Source organism: Muntiacus reevesi, chromosome 22, assembly GCF_963930625.1.
Source record: "Muntiacus reevesi chromosome 22, mMunRee1.1, whole genome shotgun sequence".
NCBI classification, from domain to species: Eukaryota; Metazoa; Chordata; class Mammalia; order Artiodactyla; family Cervidae; genus Muntiacus; species Muntiacus reevesi.
The window spans coordinates 14,371,798-14,389,110 of NC_089270.1; positions in this window are offsets into that span (position 1 = coordinate 14,371,798).

The following is a 17,313-nucleotide window of genomic DNA, read 5'->3' on the forward strand; positions in this document are numbered from 1 at the left end:
TGCCTTGGACTACAAGGAGATCCAACCAGTCCATCCTAAAGGAAATCAGTCCGGGGTGTTCATTGGGAGGACTGATGCTGAAGCTGAAACTCCAATACTTTGGCCACCTGATGTGAAGAACTGACTCATTTGAAGACCCTGATGCTGGGAAAGATTGAAGGTGGGAGGAGAAGGGGATGACAGAAGATGAGATGGTTGGATGGCATCACCGAATCAATGGATATGAGTTTGAGTAAATTCTGGAAGTTGGTGATGGTCAGGGAGGCCTGGTGTGCTGCAGCCCATGGGGTTGCAGAGAGTCGGACACAACTGAGCGACTGAACTGATGAGGTTAATGCAGGAAGAAGATTCTCAGAAAGTTCTGAGAACCATTCTGCCTGTTAGAAGTTGAAGGCACAGTAAAAAAACTTTTTGAGACAAAGGATCATCCGTCAAAATGACTAATATATTTACATAAATTTTACCAAGATATATACTCCAGGTAAGCACATGTCAAGATAGCCTTAAGTTACCATGACCCCCCTATAGCGCAGGGAAAGAACATTCTTCTTTTAAGAAGTTATATTGCTAGGGTCAGAATAAAGGAAAAAAAATTGATCTTTATGGTTGAGAACTTTATAAATTCTCAAACTGATCTTTGACAAGTTCTGGTTAATGTGTAATACAAACTGCACATGAGGAAGGGAGGAGCCCCAATTCTCAGAGAACTTTGTTTAATTTTTTCTTGTCCTGCCTTAAAATATAAATTGTATTTCATTACTCTGTTTTGGCTTCTAGAAGCTTAAGGTCTTGTCCATAGAATGAACCCAGCATCAACCCCCACCCACACCCTCCCCTTCAACCCCTTTTGTTCCAGGCAAAACCTGAATAGGCAGTCAGACCCCAGAGCCCTCTCTTGGGCAGTTTAGAAAGCTTGCAATTAGAAATCTTTTCTCTGCCTTGGTGGTATAAATCTACCACCCAGAACTTTTCTTTAGTACTACTTCTTCTCCTCTGACAAATACCTGTTAAACCAGATGGCCTAGTCACATGGATCACCCACCCATCTCTCTACCACCCCTTAGCACACTCCAGCCCTTGAATAGTCTCCAGCTTTCCGTTTCAGGGAAGTAGAGTTCAGTTCATACTGCAGTATTGAAACAAAGCAAGACCCTATGGTCCTTGTCCCCCATATCCTCTGCCTACCTTTTGTCTGTGAAAGAACTTTAGCCAAAGAATACGTTTGCTCAGAGAAGTGAGAACATGCAGAAGCAAAGGAAAATAGTCACAGGGACCAAAGAATAATAGTTTGACAATTAAGTTCAGTCGACATTTAGCTCCTTCTCAAGGGCTATAGATGATATTCTGAGCCATATCCTGTGAGCTGTCTTATAGATACTGAACACTCCACAAGATGGAGAAGTTAACACATGATGAACAGATTGTATGACATAAGCTGCCCCAATTCTGAGAACTGGCCTCAAAAAGTGGAAACGAACCAACCCTAGAACTGAAAATTAACTGTACTTAAAACAGTCAAGATAATGCTAGTTGAATCCCTAATGACCAATTTCCAGATGACTGTCAGAGCTGACTGTGCTGTTTCTGCAGGCAGCCCCTCCCTCAGCGTAGAAAAGCTCTAGCCCCCTGATTGTCCACGGGGTGCTGCAGGGGGGCAGCCTTTGGACAGGCATTGGCCACACCCACTGCCTCTCCATCCCCTTGCCAGCATCCAAAGTAAAACACAATTGCCTTTCCACCAACCTGGCCTTGTTATTGGCTTTTGCGTGGCACACCCCAGAACCCCACTTTTGGTTTCAGTGTTACTAAACAAAATATGTCTTTACCTCTTTAATGTTCAAATTTGATTATCTTTAACAATCTATGCAGGTAGCAAAGTACTATTGTTAAAATATACTTAAAACTTTTAAAAAATAAATATCTGGACTTGGCTTCCTAAAGTCAGATAAACTTTTTTGTCAAAGTTGTTGACAGCCACTAACCTCTGCTTCAACTTAAAAAACAAAATTCAACTCAGTGAATTTGAAGATCTAATTGGCTCTGTTGAATGATTCCTGACTCAGGCAGTATCCCATCTAACAAATAGAAAGGAGCTCTAAGGAACTGCACAAATGGAAGGTTTTTAAAAGCAGGAAGGAAGAGTTCCCTGGTGGTCCAGTGGTTAGAACACTCTGCTTCTACTGCAGAGGGCCTGGGTCCAATACCTAGTCAGGGAACTAAGATTCCCCCATGCCTCACAGTGCAGCCAAAAATTTTAAAAAGGCAGGAAGGAGTGGGACAAGAAAGTCAAAATGAAAAAAAGTGGGGGGGGGGGGGGCGGATTATTCTTTCAGGCAAGATCACCTTTCTTTGGGAGAAGGGTTGGGGTTTATGATGGGTATCACCTCACTGGTGCTGGTCAGGAAATTCCAGGCTGATTGGTTTTTAAAAATTACATTTCAAAGAGATGCTGAAACCACAATTGGGTATGAAGTTTTAGTTTGCTTCTGTGGGGCTTAGCATGAAGTGAACAAAGTGTTAGTTGCTCAGTCGTGTCCAACTTTGTGACCCCTTGGACTATCACCTGCCAAGCTCATCTGTCCATGGGATTGTCCAGGCAAGAATACTGGGGACTTAACATAAGTGACTTCAGGGTGGACCTGTTGTCCCTTTTTCAACACTGAAAAGGTACTAGGCAGGCTCTGTTAAAAAAAGGCTCCGCTTATCAACCAAATTATCAAATAGTTCAGCCAACTTATTAGTCATTAGGGAGAAGAGGAATAAGGCAGTGTGAGTCACAAAACCTATGACCAAAGAACAGAAAATATGAAAGGTGTTCTCATAGAAGTTCCTCAAGTCCTAGTCTCCAAACACTACATTCCTTGAGGGGAAGTTGGAGTGGACTCAGTTTAAGAAACTACACAACCACTCAGACAAAACCAACTCCCACGCAGACAAAACCAACTTCCTGGCACTGGACCTGCACCACAGTTGGCTCCAACAGCCAGGTCTCCTCCGGTCTCCATCTCCCTTCAGAGATGTCTACTCCCAGGTCTGCACACACTTAAGGGCATCTTATAATAGTTGGTGAAACAGACAAAAGACTCTGAGAAATAAATACTTTTCAGTAGGGAAGCAGTGTAGGTGATTACTAGAATTGATAGATATGCTAAAAGAATTCCAACTGTTTTCCCCTTTTCCATTTATTTTGTATACAACAGATATTAACTGGTCACTTAACCATTCACCAGCAACTGCTTCCCAGGTGGCGCTAGTGGCAAAGAAAACTCGCCTGACAATGCAGAAGACATAAGAGACAGATTCCATCCCTGGGTCGGGAAGATCCCCTGGAGAAGGGCATGACAACTCACTCCAGTATTCTTGCCTGGAGATTCCCATGGACAGAGGAGCCTGGCAGACTACTGATAGCTTATGCTGAATGATGTCAGATTCATGATCTCCAAAGAAGATTTAGCTTTGGGGCCAGGGACCAGGCTTGATCACTCAAGAGCTTTTGTGTAGCAGAGTTTTATTAAGGTATAAAAAAGGACAGAGAAAGTTTCTGACATAGACATCAGAAGGGGAACAGAGAGTGCCCCCACTTGCTAGTCTTATTAAGGCTTTATATGCTTTTACCAGACCCACTCCCACAACATACATCTTAATATAACAAGATTAGAACTAACAATAGAAAGGTCTTACTAGACCTACTCCCACAACATAAAATAACAAGATTAATTAGAAGGTTCCTGTTAAAAAGGAGAAACATGTCCTTGAGAAAGATACATTGTTGTTATATAATCCTTAGCACAGAGCTTAGGATAAGAGGCTTATGGAAGCTTCCTGCGGGAGAGACTGACTGAGGGGCAAACTGGGAACTGGGTCTTGTTCTGAGCAGAGGGGCCATGCTCAGTAAATGTTTAATCCAATTTTCTGTTGCTGGGTGGAGCTGTGTTCCCTCCCTGCTATTTACCTGGGGTCAAACTAAATAAGCAGGGTGACAATATACAGCCATGTGATCCACAAGTCTGTGGATCTTTGGCTGTGATCTTTGACTGTGACCCACACAGCCAAAGGCTGTGGCATATCAATAAGGACAGAAATGGTATGGACCTAACAGAAGCAGAAGATATTAAGAAGAGGTGCCAAGAATACACAGAAGAACTGTACAAAAAAGATCTTCATGATCCAGATAATCACGATGGTGTGATCACTCACCTAGAGCAAGATATCCTGGAATGTGAAGTCAAGTGGGCCTTAGAAACTGTCAGGCAAGTGTATGCTCCTCGGTTCTTTGTCTCATCACAACAAAGATTTGGAGTGACGGACATTAAAGCCCCTTGGCGGGTCGCAACTCTCGGAGGACAGACCGTGTTATAGCTCTTAAATAAATCACGTATAGCTCAGTGTTACAGCTCTGTTTATTTAGATGATAGCAGGAAAATCCATCTTCAAGGTGTGAGGGCACTTCGATCCAAAGACGGGAAGAGAAGAGCACCCCATCGTGTGGAGGAGAGAGAGAGAGAGAAGAGGGCTTTGGCTCCTCTTTTATATGTTTTTTTGTTCCCCCTGGGCCTGTCCTATGCAAATTGGGCTTAGGCAGGAGCGTTGTTTGTTTTACCTGAGGTTCTCACTCAGGTCCTGCGACCTTCCTTTGTTCTATTTTCCTGGGCTTTCCCTTCCAGGTCTTTTAACCACCGCCATTTTGGACTCTTTTCCCCTATTCTAACTATCTAACAGAAGCATCACTGTGAATAAATCTAGGGGTGATGGAATTCCAGTTGAGCTCTTTCAAATCCTAAAAGATGATGCTGTGAAAGTGCTGCACTCAATATGCCAGCAAATATGGAAAACTCAGCAGTGGCCACAGGACTGGAAAAGGTCAGTTTTCATTCCAATCCCAAAAAAAGGCAATGCCAAAGAATGCTCAAACTACCACACAGTTGCACTCATCTCACACACTAGTAAAATGATGCTCAAAATTCTCCAAGCCAGGCTTCAACAATCTGTGAACCGTGAACTTGCAGATGTTCAAGCTGGCTTTAGAAAAGGCAGAGGAACGAGAGATCAAATTGCCAACATCCACTGGATCATCAAAAAAGCAAGAGAGTGCCAGAAAAAACATCTATTTCTGCTTTATAAACTATCCCAAAGCCTTTGACTGTGTGGATCACAATAAACTGTGGAAAATTCTGAAAGAGATAGCAATACTATTACCACCTGACCTGCCTCTTGAGAAACCTGTATGCAGGTCAGGAAGCAACAGTTAGAACTGGACATGGAACAACAGACTGGTTCCAGATAGGAAAAGCAGTATGTCAAGGCTGTATATTGTCACCCTGCTTATTTAACTTATATGAGAAACGCTGGGCTGGATGAAGCACAAGCTTGAATCAAGATTGCTGGAAGAAATATCAATAACCAACCTCAAATATGCAGATGACACCATCCTTGTGGCAGAAAGTGAAGAAGAACTAAAGAGCCTCTTGGTGAAAGAGGAAAGTGACAAAGTTGACTTAAAGCTCAACAATTCAGAAAACTAAGATCATTCCTTCCGGTCCCATCACTTCATGGCAAATAGATAGGGAAGCAGTGGAAACAGTGGCTGACTTTATTTTGGGGGGCTCCAAAATCACTGCAGAAGGTGACTGTAACCATGAAATTAAAAGATGCTTACTCCTTGGAAGAAAAGTTATGACCAACCTAGACAGCATATTAAAAAGCAGTGACATTACTTTGCCAACAAAGGTCCGTCTAGTCAAAGCTATGGTTTTTCCAGTAGTCATGTGTGGATGTGAGAGTTGGACTATAAAGAAAACTGAACGCCAAAGAATTGATGTTTTTGAACTGTGGTGTTGGAGAAGTCTCTTGAGAGTCCCTTGGACTGCAAGGAAATCCAACCAGTCCATCCTAAAGGAAATGAGTCCTTAATATTCATTGGGAAGACTGATGTTGAAGCTAAAACTCCAATACTTTGGTCACCTCATGTGAAGACCTGACTCACTGGGAAAGACCCTGATGCTGGGAAAGATTGAAGGTGGAAGGCAAAGGGGACGACAGAGGATGAGATGGTTGGATGGCATCACCTACTCAATGGACACAAGTAAACTCCAGGAGTTGGTGATGGACAGGGAGGCCTGATGTGCTGCAGTCCTTGAGGTCACAAAGAGCCAGACACGACTGAGCAACTGAACTGAACTGAACTGAACAGAGCTAAAGGAAAAATGAGCCATTAGCTCTGGGTTTAAAGAAAAAACGTTTTATGTGACTAAGAGGAAGGAACGTAAGAAAAAAAGTTTGTCCTTTTCTCCTCCTTAAGAGCCCTGGACCCCTCTCTGCTTCTTAAGGGCTCTGGACCCCTTCCTCCTTGAGGGCCCCCGACTCCTTATCAATCTACCTAAGAATTAACTCTCTCACTACAGACCATAGGGTCCCAAACTGTTGGACATGACTGAAGTTACTTAGTTTGCACGCATCCCTGAAATGCCAGGAATACAACTGTGAATGTAAGGGAGGAAAAAATGTTCCTCTACCCTTCTATGCATGTATGCTCAGTTATGTCTGGCTCTATTGCGACCCCATGGACTGTAAGCCACCAGGCTCCTCTGTCCATGGGATTCTCCAGGCAAGAATACTGGAGTGGGTTGCCATTTCCTTCTCCAGAAGATCTTCCCAACCCAGGGAGCAAACTCACATCTCTGAATCTCCTACATTAGCAAGCAGATTCTTTAGCACTTTGTCACCTTGGAAGTCCACCCTTCTAAATTTTATTTTTGGCTTATTGATTAATTAAGACAGATTAACTAGGGAGGAATAAATTTAATTTCATACATATGAGAGCTTCACACAGACATGAGAGGGTCAAAGGCATGCAGGCAATTAAAGCTTATAGGCCATCCTGAGCTAAGGAGACAAATTAGGCACGAGGGTCTTCAAACAGAAGGAAGACAACTCACAGAAAGATTGGAAGAGCAAATGTTTATCATGCTAGGCAGAGACAATGGGACACAGTGAGGAATTCAAAATAAATGGATCCGCCGAGCTCTCCCCAGCCCACCACACCTAGCCCACATTCTTTGTAGTGATCTCTTTCTGGACCAGACACTCTAACTTCTTTCAAGCAGTTTAAGAGTGGTAGAAAGCTCTTCCTGAGTCTTTTGAGCCCTGATTTTCTTCACCTCAAAATAATTCACATGCCAAACTGACACATTTAAGGGAGACTTGTTCTGAACTCCTTCCTTCATGAACAAGCTGGACCAGGTCCTGCTTGCAGGAAGCTTACTTTCAAGGGGAGGGAAATCAACTATAAATAAGTAAACAAACTGGAAATTACAGATTAGAGGAAGTGCAATGAAATAGACAACTTGCTGTGGAAAAGATTAATTGGAGCAGAAGTGGCTGGCTACCTTAGATGACAAGGGAGAATTGTCAGACAAGGCTATTCTGAGGAGTTCTGCAAGTTACCTATGACATGAAGTTGCAGCCCCTGGAAAATCTGGGAAAAGAGCTTCCAGACAGAGAGGATTATAAATGCAAAAGTCTTTGAGATAAGAAAGAGGTTGGCCCCAATTAAAGAAGGGAGAAACTTTCCTGGTGGTGGTACAGTGGATAGGATTCTGCCTGCCGATGCAGGGGACACGGGTTTGATCCCTGGTCCAGAAAGATTCCACGTGCCTCGAAGCAACTAAGCCTGTCTGCCACAACTACTGAGCCTGCGTGATGCAACTACTGGAGCCCAGCCTCTGCAGCAAGAGAAACCACTGCAATGAGAAGCCTGTGCACCGCATTGAAGAGCAGCCCCCACTGGCTGCAGCTAGAGAAAGCCAACACACAGCAACAAAGACCCAAAGCAACCAAAAATAAATAAATAAAATTAATTAATTAAGTTTTTTTTTAAAAGAAAAGAAAGGAAAAGGTCAGTGTACTATGGCATAGCAGTAAACCAGAGGAATCCTGATTTTCAAAGAAACCAGAGAGGTGAACCAGTATGGAGGACACAGCTCACTGCTTCCCAGTACCTGTTTACCTACTCTCTCTTCTTCCATGTCATATGGAGAAATATGCCCAGTTAAAAACTTATCTCCTTGCGATCCCTGCAGCCAAAGTGGCTATTTGACATTTCCTGGCCAATGAAATGAAAGTGGAGCCTGCTGTATGGGTCTTCTGGGAAGGCTATTGTTTTCCTGGTGAAAAAGAGACTAGCTCATATGGCAGAAACTATTAACCCTTTGCCATTTCCCCCTCCCTCCTTTATTCCTCCTCAAAAGGAGGACGCAATTTCTGAAGAAGGAGCAATCACCTTGAGACCGTGATGACAAAAGCCACATATAAAGTTGGCAGACAAGGATGTAAGAAGGAGCCTGAGTCTTTCATGACTTCCTCAAGTAGTTGCACCAATCCTGAATATACTTCTTCTGAACCAATGAGGAAAAGAAGCCCTATTTGGCTAGCTGCTATGGTTGGGTTTATTTTATGTGAAGATCTTGACACAAGAGTCAAATCACATAAGGTCTTATTGGCCATTAATACTCTGCCAAACTTTATTACTCATAATGTAAAGAAGTAAGTGTATAAAAGTTGGAACTGGATAAATAGAACATTAGGATGGGAGTTGGAGTCGGAAGCCAAGTTACTGGATTCTTTTTTTTTTTTTTTTTTTTTTAATTTATTTGGCTTCACCTGATCTTAGCTGTGGCACACAGGATCTTTGTTGCAGCCTGCAGACTCTTTCCTTATTTGTTTTTCATTAGTTGTGGCATACAGGATCTAGTTTCCTAACCAAGGATGGAACACAGGCCGCTGGCATTGGGAGCATGGAGTCTTAACTACTGAACCACCAGGGAAATCTCTCGATTCCTAATATTTGAATTCACTACTGTTAGCTCTCTCTTTTTTCCCATAATCCATTGCAGCAGAAGTAGCCTACTTCCCTCTTCTATTCCCTTATGGCAAGGAATTTCTTCATATCTTCCATGTTCTTTTAATCAGAAGAAACTTCACGCCCACCAGTCCTGTTTCTTAAGAAGTTATTGCATGCTGAAGGAAACTGTAAAGCCCTTTTTCACTTGACAAAGCCTGGCTTTCAAGATTAGTCCCGTGCTAGAGCCTCAGAAATCCCATTTGACAGTCACTACTTTGTTCTGTTTCATGTCTGTTCTTCCCTCTGAAACACTGAAACTATTATGACAATGGATGGGGTGACCCAGAGCAGTAAGTTACACAGAATATAAAAAAACACCTCTAAAAATAATTCCAAAGTCCTGTCCTCATCATATTTCTTTTACCCCTTTGGACTTGTAATTTGGGCAAATTACTTAACTTCCCTATGCTTGTTTCCTTAGCTGTAAAATGAGGAAACATGGTACTCAACATCATAGAGCTATGAGAATTAAAAATAACTTTTGCTAAATGTCTAACAAAATTGTAATAATGGTGCCTATTCTTTGTTATGATCTTCATACATAGTACCACACTTAGCATTAGTCGCTCAGTCGTGTTTGATTCTTTGCGACTTCATGGACTGTATCCCACCAGGCTCCTCTGTCCATGGAATTCTCCAGACAAGAATACTGTATTGGGTAACCATTCCCTTCTCCAGCCCATCTTTCCAACTCAGGGATCAAACCCAGGTCTCCTGCACTGCAGGCAGATTCTTTACAGTCTGAGCCACAAGGGAAGTCCCATCACCATTCTTAATCATGACCCTAATCCCAAGAGGGCTCATGTGATTTTCCCTGCTTTAGAGAGAATGATACAGACTCAAGAAGATTAAGTAACATGCCCAAGATCACATGGTATATCTAATCATTTGTAAACACAGATGTATTTGTTTCCCTAGCATGCTGTAACAAGTTACCACAAACTTAGTAGTATAAAAAATCAGAAATTTACTTTCTCACAATCTGGAGACCAGAAGTCCTAATTTAGTTGCACTGTACCCAGAATCAAGTTGTCAGTTGGGACTTCCTTGGTAATCAAGAGGTAAGAATCCGCCTTCTAATGCCAGGGATGCGAGTTGGATCCCTGGTTGGGGAACCAAGATTCCACATGCCGTGGGGCAACTAAGCCTATGCACCACAACTAGAGAAGACTCAGGATAGCCAAAACAAAAAAACCAAGGTATCAGAACCACACTCTTCCTGGGGGCTAGTGGGGACAATCCCCATTCTTTGCCTCAGGTGGCTGCTGGCATCCTATGGCTTGTGGTCACCACACTTTGCAGCCCTCCAAATGATCACATTGCTTTCCTCTTTTCTGTTTGTGTCAATCCCCCCTCTAACTCTCTATTATAAGGACACTTGGGATTTCATTTAGTGCTGACCTATATAATCTTGGGATTCCCTGATAGCTCAGTTGGTAAAGAATCTGCCTGTGATGCAGAGACCCCGGTTTGATTCCTGGATCGGGAAGATCTGCTGGAGAAGGGATAGGCTACCCACTCCAGTGTTCTTGGGCTTCCCTCGTGGCTCAGCTGGTAAAGAATCTACCTGCAATGTGGGAGACCTGGGTTCGATCCCTGGATTGGGAAGATCCCTTGGAAAAGGGAAAGGCTACCCACTCCAGCATTCTGAACTAAAGAATTCCATAGACTGTATAGTCCATGGGGTCACAAAGACTCGGACAATACTGAGTGACTTTCACTTTCTTTCTATATAATCTAGGCTAACCTTATCGCCTAAGTATCCTTAATTGCATCTGTAAAGACCCTCTTTCCATATTAGGTAACATTTACAGGTTCCAGGGTTTAAGACCTGATATCCTTTGAGGGTCATTATTCAGTCTACAACACCAGGATTCAAATTTCGGTTTGTATGACTGTAAGCTCAAATTCTAAACCATGCATTTGATCAGTAAATATTTATTACATACCTGACATGTACAAGAGAGTAGTTGGTACTGTAGTATAATAATGAGCAAAACCAATGATGTGGGAACTTCCCTGGTGGCTCACTGGTTAAGAATGCGAGCTCCCAATGCAGGAGGCCTAGGTTTGATCCCTGGTCAGGGAACTAGATCCCACATGCCGAAACTAAGAGTGCGAATGTGACAACAAACATCAAAGATCCTGTCTGCCACATCTAAGACTTGGCGCAGCCAAATAAATATTTTAAAAAAGAAAAGCAATCAGGAGCACTGTCCTCATGACTCTAGACAGAGAGATAGATATTGATGAAACATTAAAAATGTAATCACACAAATAAATGCCAAGTTGCAACTATGATTGACATCACAAAGGGAGGTTCACGGTGCTCTGAGAATTTATGATAGGTGGAAATGGTCAAGTCTGGGAAAGCTCCACTTTTAAGAAGCAGCGCTTGAGATGAGATCTGAAAGAAGAATAGGAGCCAGTTAGACATTAAATGGAGTAAAAGAAAAAACTCCTATACATTTCTGTTGGCAGGATGTCTGGCACATATAAGTGTTCAGTAAAGCACTTGTCTGTCCCCTCTCCCCTCATTTCCTTAGAGAACCTATAGTGCAGCTACCGTGCTATTCAAAGAGGTATAGAATTACTATGGTGGGAGCCCTGCACATGTTTCTCTACAGTCTTTCCGAGCAACACTCGCTGCAACAATCCATGCAATAACTGTATTCACAAGTTCATCCATAACTGGACAATAAACAAATCAGTAATATAGCTTGCTTGCATGAGCAAGACAGGGCCCAAGGATCAAACTTAGTCTACTGGGTACATGTTCTCAATGCAATCAGTGTTCCAGGATGAGACAGTACATGATCAAGGAGGATCAAAAAACCTTGAAAAATCATTCTCTAACAGAACATCTATTTTAAAAAGAAGAAGAAGAGGGCTTTGTTAACTCTTGGGCTTTTTATTAGACAAGTTGTTCAAAGATAATCTTTGCAAATGTTGCTGTGTGGTATATGAAAGAGATTTCACAGAATTTTTTTTGTATTTGAAAATAAATATTTTCCAAAAGTTTTCACTGATATTCTGTTAGAGTTGTTATGAGGAAGAAATAAAATTAGCTTATTCAACAATTAGCTGAAAAACAAGAATTTTGTTTCCACATTTAAAATCAGTAAATTTTTTTCTTTTTTGTGAGTTCCAGAAGGCCCATAAATAAACTTTCATCAGTATTTATAACTAAAGAAAGAACTTAGAAATATGGGTTTAGAACAAATCAAAACTACTACACATGGGAATTCTCTGATGGCCCAGTGATTGAGAATCTGAGCTCGCAATGCAGGGGGCATTTGATCCCTGCTCAAGGAGCTAGATCCTCCGTGCCACAGCTAAAGATCCCACATGTGGCAACTAAGATCCTGTGGGCCACAACTAAGACCCAGCACAGACAAATAAATAAGTAAATGCCAAAAAAAGCCAAAAAACTACTATACTCAGTTCAGTTCAGTTCGGTCGCTCAGTCATGTCCAACTCTTTGTGCCCCATGGACTGCAGCATGCCAGGCCTCCCTGTCCAACACCAATTCCCCAAAATCCCAGAGTTTACCAACTCCCAGAGTTTACTCAAACTGATGTCCACTGAATTGTTGATGCCATCCAACCATCTCATCCTCTGTCATCCTCTGTCATCCTCGCCTTCTCCTCCTGCCTTCAATCTTTCCCAGCATCAGGGTCTTTTCTAATGAGTCACTTCTTCGCATCAGGTGGCCAAAGTGTTGGAGTTTCAGCTTCAACATCAGTCCTTCCAATGAATATTCAGGACTGATTTCCTTTAGGATGGACTGGTTGGATCTCTGTGCAGTCCAAGGGACTCTCAAAAGTCTTCTCCAACACCACAGTTCAAAAGCATCCATTCTTGGGTGCTTAGCTTTCTTTATAGTCCAACTGTCATATCCATACATGACTACTGGAAAAACCATAGCCTTGACTAGACAGGCCTTTGTTGGCAAAGTAACGTCTCTGCTTTTTAATATGCTGGATGAAGCAAAAGCTGACTATACTCGTAGCAGTGCTGAAAGGAAGAGAAGAGGAACTCTTTAGGCAAATCTCCATAAATAAGAGTTCCCATCTCAGTCTTTCCACTCTTTTATTTCTCCAGAGTATCTGTGCTTTACAATTCTTATTAGTTAAAGGAGGGCATCTTCTGTATTGAATGCAATACCTTGTTTATTTAAGAATTAATGTGAATTTATAGTTGGGGAGGGGGAAGTTGTCCCCTCTCCCTATATTAAATTCTTGTTGTTAGACTAATAATAAAATTGACACAGGACAGGTTAACAGGAGAAAAAGAAACAAATTTTAATGCATGTACATGTAAATGGGACCTACGTGCGTGCTCAGTCATGTCCAACACTTTCGGACCCCATGGACTGTAGCCCGCCAGGCTCCTCTGTCCATGGGATTTCCCAGGCAAGAATACTGGAGTGGGGTGCCATTTCCTACTCCAGAGGAGGTTCCTGACCCAAGGATCACATGTCTCCTGTGCCTCCTACACTGGCAGGCAGATTCTTTACCACTGCACCACCTGGGAACTCCAAATGGGACCTAGCAAGTTAGTCACTCAGTCAAGTCCTACTCTTTGCAACCCCGTGGGCTGTAGCGTGCCAGGTTCCTTTGTCCACAGAATTCTCCAGGCAAGGATACTGGAGTGGGTAGCCATTTCCTTTTCCAGGGGATCTTCTTAACCCAAGGATTGAACCCACGTCTCCTGAATTGCAGGCAGATTCTTTACAGTCTGAGTCACCGGGAAAGACCCAAATGAGACCTAAGAAGTGGCCAAGGCAGACAACTTTTATATTTTTTAGACAAAGAAACAATGTTTGGTGAGTAATTGACAGGACAAAGAAATTTAAGTTTGGGGTTCTCAATTACTGAAGAATTTAAACAGAGTTTGGGCTTGGGGTAATGAATTAAAGAAGTAACCAAGGTTTATTTATTCCTTCTTCTAGGCCCCTATTCTTCTCTCCGAAGTAAACACAAGAAATGAATCCCCATTCACATCAGCAAGTGTTTCCTGTCCTGGTTAAAGGTAGACTGAAGCACAAACTAGGGCTCATTCATGAGGCCCAGGACCCTGGACATTTGCGCCCCTCCTTTCTCAGTCCAGGAGAGTTTATATGGGAGACATGGTATTCTCAAACACCTTCCTGTTTACACACTGGCCTATTTGGGAAAATAGACAAATTACTGGTAATCACTTTGAGAAATTCACATCCAAGTAGTACCTGGGTCTTTAACTTTAATACTTTAAATATATAAATTTTTAACTATAAAATTTTACCATTAAATACAGAGCATAAATATGTGCATTTTTTGTGTGTGATTAGACTACGTGACATGTGGGACCTTTAGTTTCCCCAACCAGGGAACCTGTGCCCCCTGCAGTGGAAGCGTGAAGTCTTAACCACTAAACCACCAGGGAAGCCCAAACTTATAAAGCTTTCTTTTTTTGTCTTTTTTTATTTTATGTTACTTTTTTTTTTTTTTTTTTTGGCCGTGTTCTTGCCTGTGAGATCTTAGATCCCAAACGGGGGATTGAACCAGGCCCTTGGCAGGGAAAGCATGGAGTCCTGACCACTGGACTGCCAGGGAACTGCCTTGTACTGCTCTTATGTCTGCAGATTTTTAAAAATATTTGTTTATTTGGCTACATCAGGTTCTCATGTTGTGGCATGCAGGATCTTTAGTTGCAGCATGTGAACTCTTAGTTGAGGTATGTGGGATCTAGTTCTCTGGCCAGGGTTCAAACCCCAGGCCCCCTGCATTGGGAGCATGGCATCTTAGCGACTGGACCATTGAGGAAGTCCCATATCTGCAGGTTTTTGAAATGTAAAGATAAATGGACAAATAGCTTAAATGCTTCCCTGGTGGTGCTAGTGGTAAAGAACCAACCTGCCAATGCAGAAAACATAAGAGACAAGAGATGCAGGTTTGATCCCTGGATCAGGAAGATGGCGACCGTCTCTAGTATGCCTTGTCCTAGAGAATCCCACGGACAGAGGAGCCTGGCAGGCTATAGTCCATGCGGTCACAAAGAGTCGGACATGACTGAAGAGACTTTGCATGTATGCACAGTAAACATTAATTGTCAGACCTAAGTGGTGGCAAAATTCTAGATAAAAGTTACACTTTATACCGTTCACCACTAAGAAAGAGGGACAATGCATCATAGCCTCTTTGAGCTTTGCAGGTGATATACATACAAGCGTAACTTGAATATACTCCTTTGACACATGTCTTGATTAACTCAGAACGCTGCCAGCTTTGAGTGTTGCCAGAATAACAAAGTACTCTAAGTCAGGTCCCAGGCTGCGCTGCAAGCTTGCCTGCCTCTTGATCCATATGTCCCTGGATATCCATTGCGTAAGACTTAACCATGTTGGGTAAGGAAGCTGTGTGGAGTTCACAAAGCAAAACCTCAAGGGCTCTGGAACAAGACTGTGCCTTCCACGGCAAAGAGCTCCTTGCTCTTAGAAAATTAGCTCCTGGCACGTTACTTGGCCCATGTGAATACCAAGTAGCTGACCATGGACAATCAGGTGACTAGGCGACCAAAGAGGGATACATGAACTCTATTTGTGCCATTAAAATAGCATTTAATATACTCAAGGCACAACTTTCAAATGATCTTCCAAAATTCTACAAGATTAGTAACTCTTTGGCTTGTTCCTTCTTAAAGAAATGGGGTTCTCTGTTTAATTTCTATGGTAGACATAGTTGTGATAATGAGAGAAGAATTCGGTGTGAGCAGGAGACAGACAGAGAACACATCATGTAGAACTTTTCTGAAGAGGCCAAGGAGTTTAGATTTTATTCTAAGTGCAATGAGAAGCCTCGAGTGAGTTAATCAGGAGAGGACAAGATTTGATCTTCATTTCTAAAATATTACTCTGGCTACTACAAAGGAGAGTTGAGAAAAAAGTGGTTGGGGGGGGGGGGTGATGAAGGCAGAATTTGTTATCGTTTAAGATAAGAGATAGAGTGTGTTTGTGTGCCAGTTAGAATGATTCAGCATAAGTGCTATAAAGGGTTCCAGAAAATACCACTGTAGCATAAAAATTATTTTAAGTTGAAAGCATTTGAGAATAGGATTTTTTCTGAACACCTTTATTGACTTGGAGGCAGAGACCCGTCCCCCACAAATTCAGTTGCCATAAATCCGCTCCCAAGAAGTTTTTGGAGTTTTGTACCTGGAGAAGATTGTCACAGATGTCTCAAAACTATCACGTCGTCCATCTATTTTCTTGCCGCTGCTGCTGCTGCTGCTGCTAAGTCGCTTCAGTCGTGTCCAACTCTGTGCGACCCCATAGACAGCAGCCCACCAGGCTCCCCCGTCCCTGGAATTCTCCAGGCAAGAACACTGGAGTGGGTTGCCATTTCCTTCTCCAATGCGTGAAAGTGAAAGTGAAGTCGCTCAGTCATGTCTGACTCTGTGCGACCCCATAGACAGCAGCCCACCAGGCTCCCCTGTCCCTGGGATTCTCCAGGCAAGAACACTGGAGTGGGTTGCCATTTCCTTCTCCAATGTGTGAAAGTGAAAAGTGAAAGTGAAGTCGAGTCTGACTCTGTGACCCCATGGACTGCGGCCTACCAGGCTCCTCCGTCCACGGGAGTTTCCAGGCAAGAGTACTGGAGTGGGATGCCATTGCCTTCTCTGATCTATTCTCTCATGGGCCTGTTAGTCTTTCCTAAAAGACATCTGTTTTCCCTACAGTGCCCTTCTCTCCCTCCCGTTTGCATATTAAAATAGTATAGACGTCTCCAGTTCTAACCAGCTCCTTGGGGCACATTTTTCTGTGAAGTCTTGTTGTTGTTCAGTTGCTCAGTCATGTCCGACTCTTTGAGACCCCATGGACTGCAGCACACAAGGCTTCCCTGCCTTTCACCATCTTCTGAAGTTTGCTCAAACTTACATCAATTGAATCAGTGATGCCACCCAACCGTCTCTTCCTCTGTCATCCCCTTCTCTTCCTGCCTTCAGTATTTCCCAGCATCAGGGACTCTCCTAATGAGTTGGCTCTTCACATCAGGTGACCAAAGTATTAGAGCTTCAGCATCAGTCCTTCCAATGAATATTCAGGATTGATTCCCTTTAGGATTGACTAGTTTGATCTCCTTGCTATCTAAGGGACTTTCAAGAGTCTTCTCCAGCACCACAATTCTAAAGCATCAATTCTTTGGCAGTCAGCCTTCCTTATGGTCCAACTCTCACATCCGTACGTGATTACTGGAAAACCATAGATTTGACTGTAAGGACTTTTTTTGGCAAAGTGATGTCTCTGCTTTTTAATACGTTGACTAGGTTTGTCATAGCTTTTCTTCCTAGGAGCAAGAGTCTTTTAATTTCATGGCTGCAGTCACCATCTGCAGTGATTTGGGAGCCCAAGAAAATAAAGTCTGTCACTGTTT